At 43.2% G+C, this 14,653-nt stretch overlaps 1 pseudogene across 1 annotated transcript; it reads right to left on the bottom strand.

Moving 5' to 3' along the window:
• Positions 1-2,056: 2,056 nt before the first annotated feature.
• Positions 2,057-14,498, bottom strand: LOC124012160 (annotated as a pseudogene). The gene is made up of 13 exons (XR_006834673.1): positions 14,373-14,498; positions 11,219-11,418; positions 10,700-10,988; positions 9,766-9,856; positions 8,601-8,668; positions 7,742-7,858; positions 6,967-7,133; positions 6,318-6,412; positions 5,700-5,829; positions 4,387-4,469; positions 3,824-3,903; positions 3,471-3,561; positions 2,057-3,278 (listed from the first exon to the last, which is right to left on the bottom strand). The product of XR_006834673.1 is annotated as a dual specificity protein kinase CLK2-like (transcript).
• Between the last annotated feature and the right edge of the window lie 155 nt (positions 14,499-14,653).

The following is a 14,653-nucleotide window of genomic DNA, read 5'->3' as shown; positions in this document are numbered from 1 at the left end:
GAATACTTTCCAAATGCACTGTACTTAGATACTTATCTAAATAAGCTCTAAGGGACAGTTTCCCAGACACAAGATTTAGCTTAGGCCTGGACTAAAAAGCCTGTTCAATTAAGAATCTCCATTGAAAGTGCTTTCTAGTCCAGGATTAGGCATACTTTTGTCTGGGAAACTGGCCTTTAATTATTTGATATCTACTAAAAACAATGGCCAACCACCTCAAACTTTCTCTTTGAATGTCAGCCTGGTATGCTCTGAGCCAAGAGTCTGGTATAGCTCTCTGCAAGAGACAGTCTTCCTTCTGACTGCTGTGCCTCCGGACTACAACTACGCTCTTCCGTTGAGCCCATGCTCACCACTATGCTCTTCCATCGGTCCCCCATGCACTTATTCGTGTGTATTTTGTTGTCTGGTTTTGTCCCTGTCCCTAACACAATTGCTGAACTGCTTGATGGGATCACCCAGGGACTTAAAATCCTTCTCTAGTTGTGTGTCTGCGCTGCAGTAGAGTTTTAGTATCTCTCACTCAGAGCTGGAGGAACTCAACTAATGGCCTGTTTTTTCAAACCTGTCAACGACAAAGAAAATAATTAGGTCGGGAAGATGTTTTCTGCACAAGGCTAGTACAAAGGAGGGAAACTACACAACTTAATAGATGCACTGTCTCTGATTGCAAGTTGATCTGAACGGTCTTAGAAAAGTGGCATTGTCATGACAGAATGTAAACTACATTATTTACAATACAGCCAACCATACTAATAATAAAGACATAACAAAAATCAATGCAAGGCTATTTCAAGTGTGACCCGCATTGTCATTTTTTGGCACATACCTGTAAATAGTCGATTTGTTGTAACCAAAGAAGTCAGGTAATCCAAATTCCTCAGTGGCAAAACAGTATTGCTTTGAGGTACTCCGGTTGATGGACTTCTGCGCATTTGTCCGGTAAAGTGCCTTGTCTCCTCTTATTGGGATTTCACAGACAACCCTCCCTGCTTCTCAGGCAAATTAGCTGAAGACATAAGCACTAATCTCATTACAGGGATGCAAACAAACTAGTGTAGTTTTCGATTACATGGAATGACCCATTCCCATTATTTGAATTGTTAGTTTAATGAACTGTCAGTGTAGGTATAGTTATAGGCCTGTGTTGCCAGGTGATATTTCTGTTAGTTCGGACCATACGTAAAGAGAGGGGGCAGAGAAGCCACAGTCTGGAGGAAGACCGCATTGAGGCATGAATCACGTTTGTTTTCAATGTCAGAAAGGGGATATCCACTTTTCTTTAGAATAGCTGCCATTTGAAGTTGACAGTGACTCATTGGTGCAACCTTGAGCCATCAGCCATCCACTACTTTGTACCCAAATAGCACAAAAGTCACTCAATCCCCACCACCCTTGATCATGTCTATACATTTTGACCGATGGAAATAAACTGTTTGTACAAAATCCAATTCAACGTATTTTCTGGGTTATTTTTTGTTTCTATAGCTCAACGTTTATTAAAGGTTAATTGTTCAGTTCACCCAGTGAACTTAACCTTAGTTTACTGGCACACATCTACAGATTCTGTATAGGCTGTGCTCTAGTTTATGGTAGCAGATGAGGGAGCGAAGGAAAGCAGGCCAGGGAGATACTGGAAGATGGATGAATACCCATGACGGTAGGTACTCCTGCATGGCTGCCACAGCTGATCCTCCTGTCCTTGGCCCTTCCTGCGGGTGACACGGCAGACTTTACAGAGGAGTGGCCATGAGTGAATCTCAATATTTTCTTGCAAACCCTTTTCTACTCCTTCTCAAAACGCATCGGAGGGGAACATTCGAGGGGAGGGACCTTGGTCCTTCTCCTCTAATAGGGGTGAGAAGATAATTTCAGAGTCAATGTCCTAACACTACTCATCTAGACTATTTAGGAAGCAGCAGAGTTGATGGTACAACACTACTAAATAGAGCAATAAGCCAGGGTCAGTCAAGGGTTTCCTGACAGCCTTCTATATCATTGGCCAAAACACACTACAGTCATTAAATAAATCAGGGTTCATAGACACAGTCGAGTATTTAAGAGAAAAACGCCTCCCCATGGCGCTACAAGCCTTGGCAAAGGAGGACTTAACTTTAATTCGACAATCATACGTAGTTTTATAAATTTAAATCTTATACAAAAAAACAAATGTACAGGGAGGAGATGAACAGCGGTAGCGTCTCATAATAAATACTGTAAACCGTGTGCTGCTGTGTGCCTGTGGCATACGTTACTATTATGACCCTGTGTGTGCTTCATCTCAGACCACAGGCCTGATACTATCACACATGTCAAAGGCAGTTTGCAGTTTGTGTTGTATGGGGTCTGATTTGTGAGTGTCTGTCATTTCCCCAGACTAGATGAAGACCAGCTGAGAAAACATGTCCAGTTGTGACTACTATTATTACATTAATATGGCATCAATCCCTCTCCTCAGAAGCATTGCATAACGTAACAGAGATACAGTAGATATATTATATCAATAGGAGAGGCCTATATAAGCAATAAATGTGGAGTGGCAATCACTCATTGACAAAACGTGCCAGTCGATTGGCTAACATTAGCCAAGATTGATAGCTGAGTTTCCAAATAAATACAAGACAGTGCCCCTCTTCTCCAAGCGTTTCACCTCAAATGAAGAGGTCACGATATTGGCTTTCAGAGCAAGGCTTCTCTTGCTCTCACTAGTGTTCCACTACCCAAGGCCGGTCCTTTCCTTTACATGCGGAAGACTGGAGCTGGGTAATCTAAGGTTGGGCTAAAAACTCCCCTCTTGGTCATATGCCTTCTGTTGGAGCAGAAGCCGAGAGGACTAAAAGGAGGGCTGTCTTTTTCTGAAGTCCTTCTGGTTTTCTAGCTGCCAGCATGAGCCTCTCTCCTAATTGTGGAGATGGGTGGGGGCAGTACAGAAAGCAGGAGGAAACGGGTCCATGCTGTGATGAATGGCCAAGGGATTTCAGACAGACTGATAAGGTCCATCAAATTTGGCCGTACCGCCTTAAGTGGTCGTATCGGTCTGCTCCACCTGAAAAATCGCTCTATTGTTAAGAGTCTGTGGAGGTCCCGGGTCACCGGCTGATGTCGCGGTTGCCCTCCCAGCTCTTCCCCCCCACCGCATCGCCTGCTGTCCCCGATTCGAAGAAAGGGTGTCTGAGGGAGTCTGCCAGGGCCAGGCGTTTAGCGGGCTCGTATTCCAGCATGCTCTCAATCAGGTCAAACAACCGATGGTGCTCCTCGGCTTCCGACAACAGGTACCTCTGAGAACATACAGAGATGCGATCAACATAATGAAAATCAGGAAAATGTGAATACTATATTTGGGGTTAGGGTTAATTTCAATAATGTCTAAATAGAGGTTGATATTAGAAATCCCTGGTTAATCCGACATGAGGGAGTGAATGGGAAGGAAGATAAGTAGTGGGGTGCTACACAAGGAGCTGCTCTCTTACCCGTAAGGGTTTGCAGTTCTCCCTCACGTATCTCCCAGCTGACGAGCTCTCGTCCCAGTCCAGACGGCCACGGTAAAAATATTTCTGCTTCCTGAGTTAAAGGGGAGAGAGAAATTATTGCAAAGTTTGAGGAAGAGCGGCATATATAGATAAAAGGGGGCAGGGTGCAGCAGCATGGAAGAGTTGCCATAGGGTTCAATACCCACAGACAAAGATCCCCAACAGGCCCTTTGATGTGGCATAAACCTACAACTTCACTTTGATGCTCTGCGTCAACAACTAGACAAAGCAACACTATGGGTGTGTGTGATGGATGACTTTTTGACCTGCAACTACACAGATGCAGCTCTGACCTTGTCTTGCGTATCATCCTGGAGGGCACCGGCCCCAGTATTCTCTCCATCATGGCCAGATGCTCCCTGTTATCATGAGTCTGAGGGAGGGATGAACAAACAAGACAGCAAAGGTAAATCTTAATTGCATCTCTTTCAGTGTATAAATGGCCATAAATGTAGATTGTGGATATCAGCAACGAGACCGATGCCAACACACACCATTATCTATCTTGCAACAATTTGACTGATAGCACAGAGTAAAATTTGGCCATAAATGCTGAGAGCTTTGAATAGAATGAGTGGAATAGTATGAGAGCGCCATCACCTATGGCGTTAGCATAGCCAGGCAGAACTCAGAACACGGAGGACAACGTCAACCAAGGGTTGATCCCAATTGGATTAGCAGCTGTGTCGCTCTGCTGCACTCTCTGGCTCAGTGTGTGTGTGTGTGTGTGTGTTTGCTTATGTGTGCACGAAAGCCATTCTGGGCTTTGTTCAGTCCTTCCTGACACGGAGAGTAATCTTGGAAGGCAGCTGTCGCCACAGAGAGTATGGGATTGGGAAGGGAAGTGGGGCTTTACCTGGAACAAGGTGAAGCCCAGGTAGTACTCGAACAGGATGCAACCGATGCTCCACACATCACACGGCTGGCTCCAGCCCAGCTCTACAAGACAAAACACAGAATGGGTGAATGTTTTTGGGGGGGTGGTTTCCCGGACACAGATTAAGCCTAATACTGGACTAAAAGTATTGTCAATTGGGATTCTCCATCTGAATTGGTGCTGTGTAGGCTGGTTGGAAACTAATAAAACAATGAAAAACCTCAATGTAAGACCCTCGCCTCACACGCTTGCTCCAGTGCTTGGACTTATCAAAAGCAACAACCAAAAATGACTTCACAACTAGCATCATAGATCAAGAGGGTGAAGATTTAGCTTCTTTAAATAGAACAAGGACTCATACAGGCCACATAACAGACCATGGGTAAGCTTACACATTAAGCTTTGAAAGTATGTGAAAAGACAATCAACTCAGCTCAACTCTGAGCAAGCACACTCGACTAATTGTCTCATGTACTGCAAAGTGAGTACAAAGCCAGTCAACTGTGCTCAATGTCTGACTGTGGGTTGCTGTTCAGTGTCTACCTGACTGGAACCGAACTGGCAGATTATGGCAGTTCAATGCCACTGCTAAGGAACACCCCCTCTGTTTTAGAATAGCCCAACCAGACAGACTATATGTCATGTGAATTTTGTTTTTAATGTTCATAAACTGAGCTTCACTTAAAACACTGTTTATTACTAAGAATTTGTAAGGTTCTCATTGAAATGAAATATACAGAGGCCAGTTTACAATAGTCAGTAAAGTTTATTTACGAGAGCGCTGCTGTTCATATGCAAAGACATTCCTTTTAGAACTTTCTCTTACCCTACCTACACACATGCATACACACCAACCTTTGGATATTCTCATGAGTCTCACCACAGTTTATAACCACTCAGCTGACAGTTCTAGTCTCCCCCAGATACTAGAGCTCTGGAGGGGCTCTCCCTGTCCTATCTTATCTCTCCAGATTTACAGCCAGGTCGGTTCAAACATAGATTAATGCCCCTCTTCATTCTCTTTCGACACACACATGCATTCCTTTCTTCCTAGGTCTATGCTTACATAACCCCTTCCTAATGAACAAACATGATTTATCATTATAGAAAGACAGTTATAATTCTACGTTAAATGTATACATCATTTAGTCATTATTCATAATAATCATAACAGCATAGCAGTCCATTGTCAATGTAGTGGCTACAGCACCCTTAGTTTAGAATAATCCTCATCCAATTGTTCAGCTTACTGGCCTGAAGGAAGATAGGGCTAACTCTGGAACGTCACTCACCTAGTATGACTTCCGGGGAACGGTAGTGCCGTGTGGAGACGATGGTGCTGTGGTGCTCGTGGTCAAATGTGGCGCTGCCAAAGTCCACCACCCGTACGTCCGTGCTCTTCACTGTCCGCTCGTCGCGCTTCTGTAGGGAGGAAGGTGAAAAAGGACATGGCTTAGAACCTTATAGTTTTGTTAAAAATAAAAGGCAGAATGCAACTTTTGTTTTTCAAACCTCATGAAACACGTAATGCTAAACTTTTAGACAATTGGCCAGTGAATGACACCTTGATTAGTCCTGATATCTAGTAACATTGACATTATCTATTTTCATGCTTCTGACATTAAACCATACCTGTATCCAAACTGAAAATGATTCCCATTTGTTTTGGTACATTTAGATCTAATCGTCATTTGCACTTCAGGCAATAGCTGACTGCCAAAGCATTTGCGATGACACTCAGCCTGTGTCCCAAATGGCACCCTTTCTCCTATATAGAGCACTACATTTGAACAGGCCCTGGTTAAAAGTAGTGCACTATTAGGGAATATGGCACCATTTGGGATGTAGCCTCAAAGCAAAACAGGCTCTGCAGAAAGCCTATTATCCTGAGGCCCGACTCCTCGTCTCACCTTCTCTACATTATAGGTCATAGTGAAGTCGGAATTGACAAACAGGATGTTTTCTGGCTTCAGGTCTGTGTGCGTCAACTTGGTATCATGAAGAACTGTGAGGAAAAAATACCAATTAAAATCCCAACAGCCATTCACATTCGATGGTGGTCAACGAAAAGAACACTCTTCTGATAGGTGTGTTTGAACCAACGATGCCCTCATGTGGCTAAAGACTTCTTATTGCAAACAATGGTGGCCTTATAGTCCAATTCCTACCTCTCTAGGTGAGTGAGGAGGGGGATGGCTAAATCAACAAAAAGGAATGAATGAAGGCTTGTGTCACGGTAGTGATAGGGGTCTATGTAGGGCATTGGTTGTTGGAGTGAGACTTATGACCAGTTGGTAGGTCATGTTGAAATTGTTAAAGAGAATGTGCTCTTGATAACTCATCTGGTTGAACAAAGGCAATAAATACAAGATAGTAGCGTAATATCGGTGTGCACTTACACTTGACAGCTAGGTTGTGGAGTGACAATTATGACTAGTTGACTGCTAGTTTCTGCACTTATGTCGGGCCATTATTGTGAAAGAAAACGTGTTCTCAATTACTTACCCGGTTAAATAAAGGCAATGTTTTTTTTTTATATACAAATAAATATATACTTACACTTGACGGACAGGCATAGCTGGTAGGCCATGTGTCGGACCTGGGCAATGGAATAGGGCAGGTAGTTGTTCTCCTTGAGGAAGTCGAAGGTGCTGAGGGCCAGCAGCTCGAAGGAGATACACATGTGGCCGTGGTAGTCGAACCAGTCATACATCTGCACACACAGGCTGGGAGGAAAGATGAGAGGGGTTACATAACTAACAATGTAAACATAAGTCAATAAAAACAAAATGACACAGGGTCCTGTGTAATTAGGGGTTTTCTTCAGGATCAAACGGGGGGGGCTTAGGTGGTGGGTGTGGCAATGGGCGTGGTAAGCAAGGCTGAATTTCTGAGGCCACCCCATCTCAGTGATGTAGAGAAAGGTTTGCATTTATTAAGCCAACTTTATGCATATCTACACATTTCTCCATGGAACAGAGATATTTTTGCAGTTTAAAAGCTAATTTCCTGCAATTCTACACAGTTGGCCATGGAGCTGAAAGAAAAATTGTGTCGTTTTAAAGCTCAATGTGTTAAACCTAATAAAATCAATACCCCTAAATTGGAATTTTCAAGTCTCCTTGATTGTCGAGTTCTCACAAAGATTATATTATTTCAAAATATATAGGTCCATTATCTTTTCTACATACTTCATACCTGATTTTAGCCATTTAAGTCCATTCCTGAAAATGAATGTAATTACACTGTTTGGAGAAAGTATTTAAATTGGAGAAAAATCCATGGTAATGAACAATACACTGTAGTGGTCTTGAGTCAGGAGTAGGCTACTCACTGTTTGTTTTCCGGATCTTTCTCATTGATTCTCTCCAGCACATTGATCTCCAGACGAGCTGCTTCCTTGTATTTCTCCACATTTTTTATGATCTTCAGAGCAACAGCGGCCCCTCCCCTGTAAGACAAATACAGGATGAATGACAAAGACATAACTACCACACCACATGATGAATATAGACACAAAACACATGAGGGAATACCTTGCTGTGCAAAGCTGTGATTCCCTAAATTAGGTCCATCTACATAACCCGAGTTAGTGCTGTTGCTTGGGAACCTGGTGTCACAGGTTTGGTAGCTAAAATAAGATGGATACCCGAAGGATAGCTTTTGAAAAAATATTTTTCAGCCTCTTTAACATGATACATTTGTCCAAACTTGTTGAGCCATGAAATTCCACCATATTTCATACAAGCAAACTGTATTGTGATGAGTACATTCTATTCCCTTGTCCTTGCATGTTGATTATGCAACATGTTATGTTACCAAAAAGAAGTTAGGCTTTATCGCGTTCAAGTTCAAACCTGTATTGTGCTTCAGGGGGCAGAGGCAGGGACATTAGCATGGAACAAATTTGCATGGGGTATCATTGCCCAACCCCCTAAACTCAGGACCCATAGAGAAGCACACAGACGTCTATAGTGAGCCTAAGTGCAGGCGCTAATACACCCATAGCAAGCGGCCACGATGTGATAGAATAACAGGATCAGCCGAAGGAGGAGGGCTCTAACTCTAGAACTACTATTTGTAAATAGTAAACACCTAATGCAGGTAGAGGGAACACTTAAAGAAAATAATAGGACTCCGGAGGCTTTCAAAAAGGGCCACCAGCTAACAGTCAGAGCCGTTTTCATACATACCGACAATGGTCAATACATTGCATCACCCTCCCAAAGGTGCCTTCCCCCCAGAGTGCTGACAATCTCATCTGGAAGACAGACAGAGAGACGGGGAAAGAGAGTGGGAAAGAAGGGAAGAGAAGAATTAGACATGTGGACCGGAGCAGGGACATCAAGGCAAAAAAAAGTGACAGGCGTTTCAATACTAGCACCCATCCCCTTTTTCAGGTTGTGGACAAATGGGATGCCAAAAGGAATGTTTACTTTTACACGGCCCTAGATAACCTATGATAATCGGGGTCCACACACTACCGGAACAAATTATGGGAAAATGTTTGAGTGCCCCCCAGCAGCCTATAGGAAACGAAAACCAAAATTATATTCCTACAGATGTTTTGGTGGTGTGCCTAATTTAGAGCAGGGGGGGGGTTTTACTGGTTAACCTATGTAATTGAAAAATCCACTCAAGCAAAACTTCTGAAATAAGTGTAAATGTGCAGACTAAGCAAATAAATTTGGTTTCAGACTGGAAGAACATACAAGTCATGCCAGGGATACGAGCTGGAAAATGGTAAGACTATATGTTAAGTGGGTGGGTGTTATGAGATCATGGATCATAATAACTGTGCTTTTTTTAAGCATACAAATCATGCTCTTAATTTACCACTACAAAGACTTCTATAAAGTGTAGCATTAAAAAGATGCAACACTGTCAAAGGTAAAAAATGCAACACCGCAGACAAGGCCCTATGGATGTTTACTAGGTAGGCCTCATGTTAGTTTTGAAGGCAAGGGCTAGATATGAGGGGTTGCAAAACTATTCAAAACAAACGTTCCTAATTGCTTTTCCCACTTAATGTATTACAAAAAAAAAAAAATGTTTTAGACCTGGACTTTAAACTAAAACGCAAGAGACAATTAAGAAGTTGAGGAAATGTTGTGTTAGGGGAAAACTCTAATATCTCTGATATAAAACCACAGCTAGATAGCCTCAACACAACGAGCAGTATTTATCTAAAACCGATATCCTCAACTTTTTTTGTGTGCTATCCACCCTGCTTTTTGAGCAAGAGCGAACAGCATTCTACCATGGCATCATCATCAGGCACTCCCCTGTCAGTGAATGCTCTATGGTTTTAAATACTCATATGGAGAAGGGTTACGATAGAGTAGTGGCAGTGAGTACATCTCTCTTGCAGGACGTCCCCACTCCGACAGATCAGGTGCCCTTCCTCGTCGTCCCTCACACTCAGTGCCCGCGTCCGGCTGTCACTCCGCTGTTTGCAGCCCCCACAGCATTAGCAGGTCACGACACGACCGACAGGGGACAGGGGGTTTTCGGGGGCAGCCGTAGCCACGGCGATGGAAGGCGGCACAGGTAGAGGAGGGAGGAGGAGGGTGATGTTGTAGTTGATGTAGTGGTTGTAGGTGGGTGTGGTGGTCATAGGGCGATTCGTATGACACCACGTGAGGAAATATATAACGATAGGGATATAGTGCAAGGGAACAAGTCAAAGATCACATTTTGTCCTCTGCTTCTCTCCCCCTCTACCTCTTAACCCCTGCTATTACAAATAAGGAAGCAACCTGCATATCCATCCATTCATCCAACAAAAAGCCAATTCAGAAAATACCAAAAATATCTACATCAAACTATGATATTGCCCACTTAAAACGAAGCAGAGTACTTCCCAAGAAAACAAATAAAATGAGAGGATGGTAAGGCAATCAAGCAAAAGATAGTTCAAGATTAAAATCATCAGTGATACATAGATACATGCCAGCCTATGGTCCTCTCTCTCATTTATGTCTACTTAACGCAGAAGGCGAGAATGTGGATGATGCTTTATCCACGTGGGTCCAAAAACAGTCAATGTCTCACTACACAACTCATTTTATGAGAAGACTGTAGAAGGTAAATCTGGATTTAACTAAGACAAAACAGCTACTCAAATCCTGCTGACAAAAACAAAACAAAAGATTGTACTACTTACCAAGTCCAGGAGCTGTGGACAAGAGAAGGTAATAGAGAAGTAGAGAGGCAGAAAGACACGAGCAGAAGAGAAAGATAGAAAGGAGCGGGAGGGTTAAAGGACAAGCTCGGGCCGGGCTGTACTCACCGAGGAGGATGGGCTATAGGACCTGGTTCTACGCCGCCTTCGTTTGTGCTTACGCCTGCTGCCCTTCCTTCGGTACGACTCCTCCCGTTCCCTCTCGCGCCCCCTCCGGTAGTCGCACATGCTCGGTGAGAAGTCACGTGCGTAGTAACCGCCGTCGGCTGCTGCTGGAGCACCTCCATGTTCCCTTTCCCGGTTTCCGCGGTCTCGTTCGTGGCTCTGGTCCAGGCGGCGGTAGCCCTCACAGTAGCGCCGGTCGTATGGCCTGCGGTCTGCCGAGCGATTATCGTAGCTGCAAAAGAGGCGCCCAACACAATGGGTTAGAGCAGTGGTGTCTCTGACCACCAACTCAGTCTACACGTTATTCAATTAATGCCATCAGAGCCCTTTGATACTGGTACATGAACCTATTGAGAGTTTAACAAACATTTCTACCAGATAAACTATCATATGGTACAAAAGCTTACATACCAATTATTTTGTTTGCAAGTACACAAATATAACACAGCCATACAAACAGACCTCCTGGAGCGAGCGTAGCTTCCCTCCTGTCGGTTTCCCCGTCCCCTTCTGTCTCTGTCCCGATCCCTCTCCCTGTCACTGCTAGAGGAAAAAGAGGGCGATCTGCGGTGCCTCTGCTTGCGTCCTCTGTCTCTGTCCCGGTCTTGATAACTGCTCCGGCTGGCCCTTTCTGAGGATGGGTACCGTCTCGAGTGTGGCATCTGTGACAAGACATGTTACTTGGTATTTCATTGCCGTTGGTGAGGGGTTGGATTGCACTCAGTAAGGAAGAGATACAGAACAGCTGTATGGTGGGGGAAAGGAAGAACAATAGTCAATGAAAACCAGGTGAGGATCCATCCTCAGCTCTCCCATCAAGCCATTAAACTCTCGAACTGTTTTAAAGTCACCATTGGGCTTATGGGAAATCACTGAGCGGTTTCTTTCCTTTCCGGAAATGGATTTAGGAAGGACGCCTGTATCTTTGTAGTGACTGGGTGTATTGATACACCATCCAAAGTGTAATTAATAACTTCACCATGCTCAAAGGGATACTCAATGTCTGCTTTTTTATTTTTACCCATCTACCAACAGGTGCCCTTCTTTGTGAAGCATTGGAAAATCTCCCTGGTCTTTGTGGTTGAATCTGTGTTTCATTTGCTTGACTGAGTGACCTTAAAGATCATTGTATTTGTGGTGTACAGAGATCAAATCTGATTGGTCACATACACATATTTAGCAGATAGCAAAATACTTGTGTCCCTAGCTCCAACAGTGCAGTAGTATCAAACAATTCACAATAATACACAAATCTAAAAGTTAAATGGAATTAAGAAATATATAAATATTGGGACAAGCAATGTTGGAGTGGCATTGACTAAAATACAGTATAATCCATGTATACATATGAATTGAGTAAAACAGTATGTAAACATTAAAGTGACTAGTGTTCCATTATTAAGGTGACCAGTGACTCCATGTCTATGTAGACAGTGCAGCAGCCTCTAAGGTGCAGGGTTGAGTAACTGGGTGGTAGCCGGCTAGTGATGGCTATTTAACAGTCTTATGCCCTTGAGATAGAAGCTGTTTTTCAGTCTCTCGGTCCCAGCTTTGATGCACCTGTACTGACCTCACCTTGTGGATGATAGAGGGGTGAACAGGCCGTGGTTGGGTGGTTGATGACCTTGATCTTTTTGGCCTTCCTGTGACATCGGGTGCTGTAGGTGTCCTGGAGGACCGGCAGTGTGCCCCCAGTGATGCGTTGAGCAGACCGCACCACCCTCTGGAGAGCCCTGTGGTTGAAGGCATTTCCGTTGCTGTAGCAGGCAGTGATACAGCCTGATAGGATGCTATCAATTGTGCATCTGTAAAATGCTTGTGTCCCTAGCTCCAACAGTGCAGTAGTATTTCTTCTGAATGTTTTCAGCCTCGAGGTTGAAGAGGCGCTGTTGTGCCTTCTTCACCACACTGTCTGTGTGGGTGCATTTCAGATTGTCAGTTACGTGTACGCTGAGGAACTTGAAGCTTTTCAACTTCTCCATTGCGGTTCTGTTGATGTGGATAGGGGCGTACTCCCTCTTCTGTCTCCTGAAGTCCACGATCAGCTTTTGTTGACGTTGAGGGAGAAGTTTTTCCTGGCACCTCTGCCAGGGCCTTCTCCTCCTCCCTGTAGGCTGTCTTGTCATTGTTGGTAATCAGGTTCTATCACTGTTGTGTCGTCTGCAAACTTGATAACTGAGTTGGAGGCGTGCCGTGGCCACGGAGTCATGGGTCAACAGGGAGTACAGGAGGGGGCTGAGTACGCACTAAAATTAGGTACTCATTTAATCATGGTAAACACCAGTTGTGGAAAAAGTACACAAATAGGACACCTTAGTAGAAAATGACTCAGGTAAAAGTGAGTCACCCAGTAAAATACTACCTGAGTAAAAGTCTAAAACTATTTGGTTTTAAATGTACTTAAGTATCAAAAGTAAAAGTATAAATCATTTAAAATTCCTTATATTAAGCAAACCAGACAGCACCATTTTCCTTTTTACATGTAACCAGGGGCACACTCCAACATCATTTACATACAAAGCCTATATTTAGTGAGTCCGCCAGATAAGTGGCAGTAGGGATGTGGTCTTGATAAGTTGTGTTAATTGTACCAATTTCCTGTCCTACTAAGTATTCAAAATACTTTTGGTTGTGAGGGAAAAATGTATGGTGTAAGAAGTACATTATTTTCTTTAGGAATGTGGTCAAAAATATAAAGTACAGAACCAAAAAAACGATTTAAGTACTTTAAAATATTTTTACACCACTAGTAAACACATTTCACAGAGGTGAGGCCATGCAACTGATGTAACTTGTTCAAACAAGACATTTAAGCTTTTCATTTTTAATTAATTAGTACAAATTTCATAATTCCACTTTGACATGATCGGATAAAAATTTAAATGGAACTTTAAATTCAGGCTGTGTAACAACAAAATGTGGAAAGAGTCAAGGAGTGTGAATAGTTTAAGGAACTGTTATTAAGTTGGGGGTGGCCTTATAACGTTACCTAGCTAACGTTAGCTAATAAGCCAACCAACGTACTGTACTGTACCTAGTTAGTTGATGTCACCTGGCTAAATGCAAACGTTAACTAAGTAATGTCGTGAGTTAATCACTGTGCCAGTTTAGTTAAGTGTGATAGGTAAATACATGGGATTACCAAAAATGTGTAATTCGACAACTAGTAAACCAAGTAGCTTGATAAATGACAATTTGTTGACTTAGACTAGCTAGCACACTACTAACTACGACATTCTGTCGAATTGGCTGGCTAACGTAGGTTGTTACTAGCTAGCCAACGCCATGATATTTCGCAGAAATGCAGGCACACGAATTGCTTTCGTGAAGAATTGCATAAATTGTAATTTTGTTCAAATAAATGTTTGGTTAACTATTTCTGATATTTAACTAACGTTTGCTAATAGTTATTTAGATCGGCTGGCTAGCTAGCTCCCTAATGCTAGCATAACATTGGCTAGCTAGCTAATTTGACCGCCATTTTCCATAGCGTTACCTAGCTACTCGCGTTCGTTAGCTTTGATGGTAGCTGACTATAATTGGACTCGCGTGGATCAACATATCACTTAAACCGGAATACAATGTAGTGCACACATGTATTTCCATATTATTTTACCGTTATATCAGCCAGGCCTGTGCGTTTATCCCACAGGAAATCCGTGTTTGCGCTTCAATTCCTAGTTTTCACTTCTCACTATTGGTTCAGCTAGCTAGGGCTCTAACCTCGTACAAACCATCCTGATATCGCGAGTTTACATTGTTTCGCTTCAGAGAAACATAATGTAAGCTCGCGAGAACAGGATAGTTCGAAGCTACGAGCACTGCTCCCCACAAGTAAACACCCCCTAATTAAAACACTCTTCCAGCCACAGCCAGACCACAGAGCTACTGTTTTTT

Source organism: Oncorhynchus gorbuscha, linkage group LG24 (assembly GCF_021184085.1).
Source record: "Oncorhynchus gorbuscha isolate QuinsamMale2020 ecotype Even-year linkage group LG24, OgorEven_v1.0, whole genome shotgun sequence".
NCBI lineage: Eukaryota > Metazoa > Chordata > Actinopteri > Salmoniformes > Salmonidae > Oncorhynchus > Oncorhynchus gorbuscha.
The sequence above is the reverse complement of the archived record's forward strand: the minus strand, read 5'-3'. Positions and strand labels throughout refer to the sequence as shown.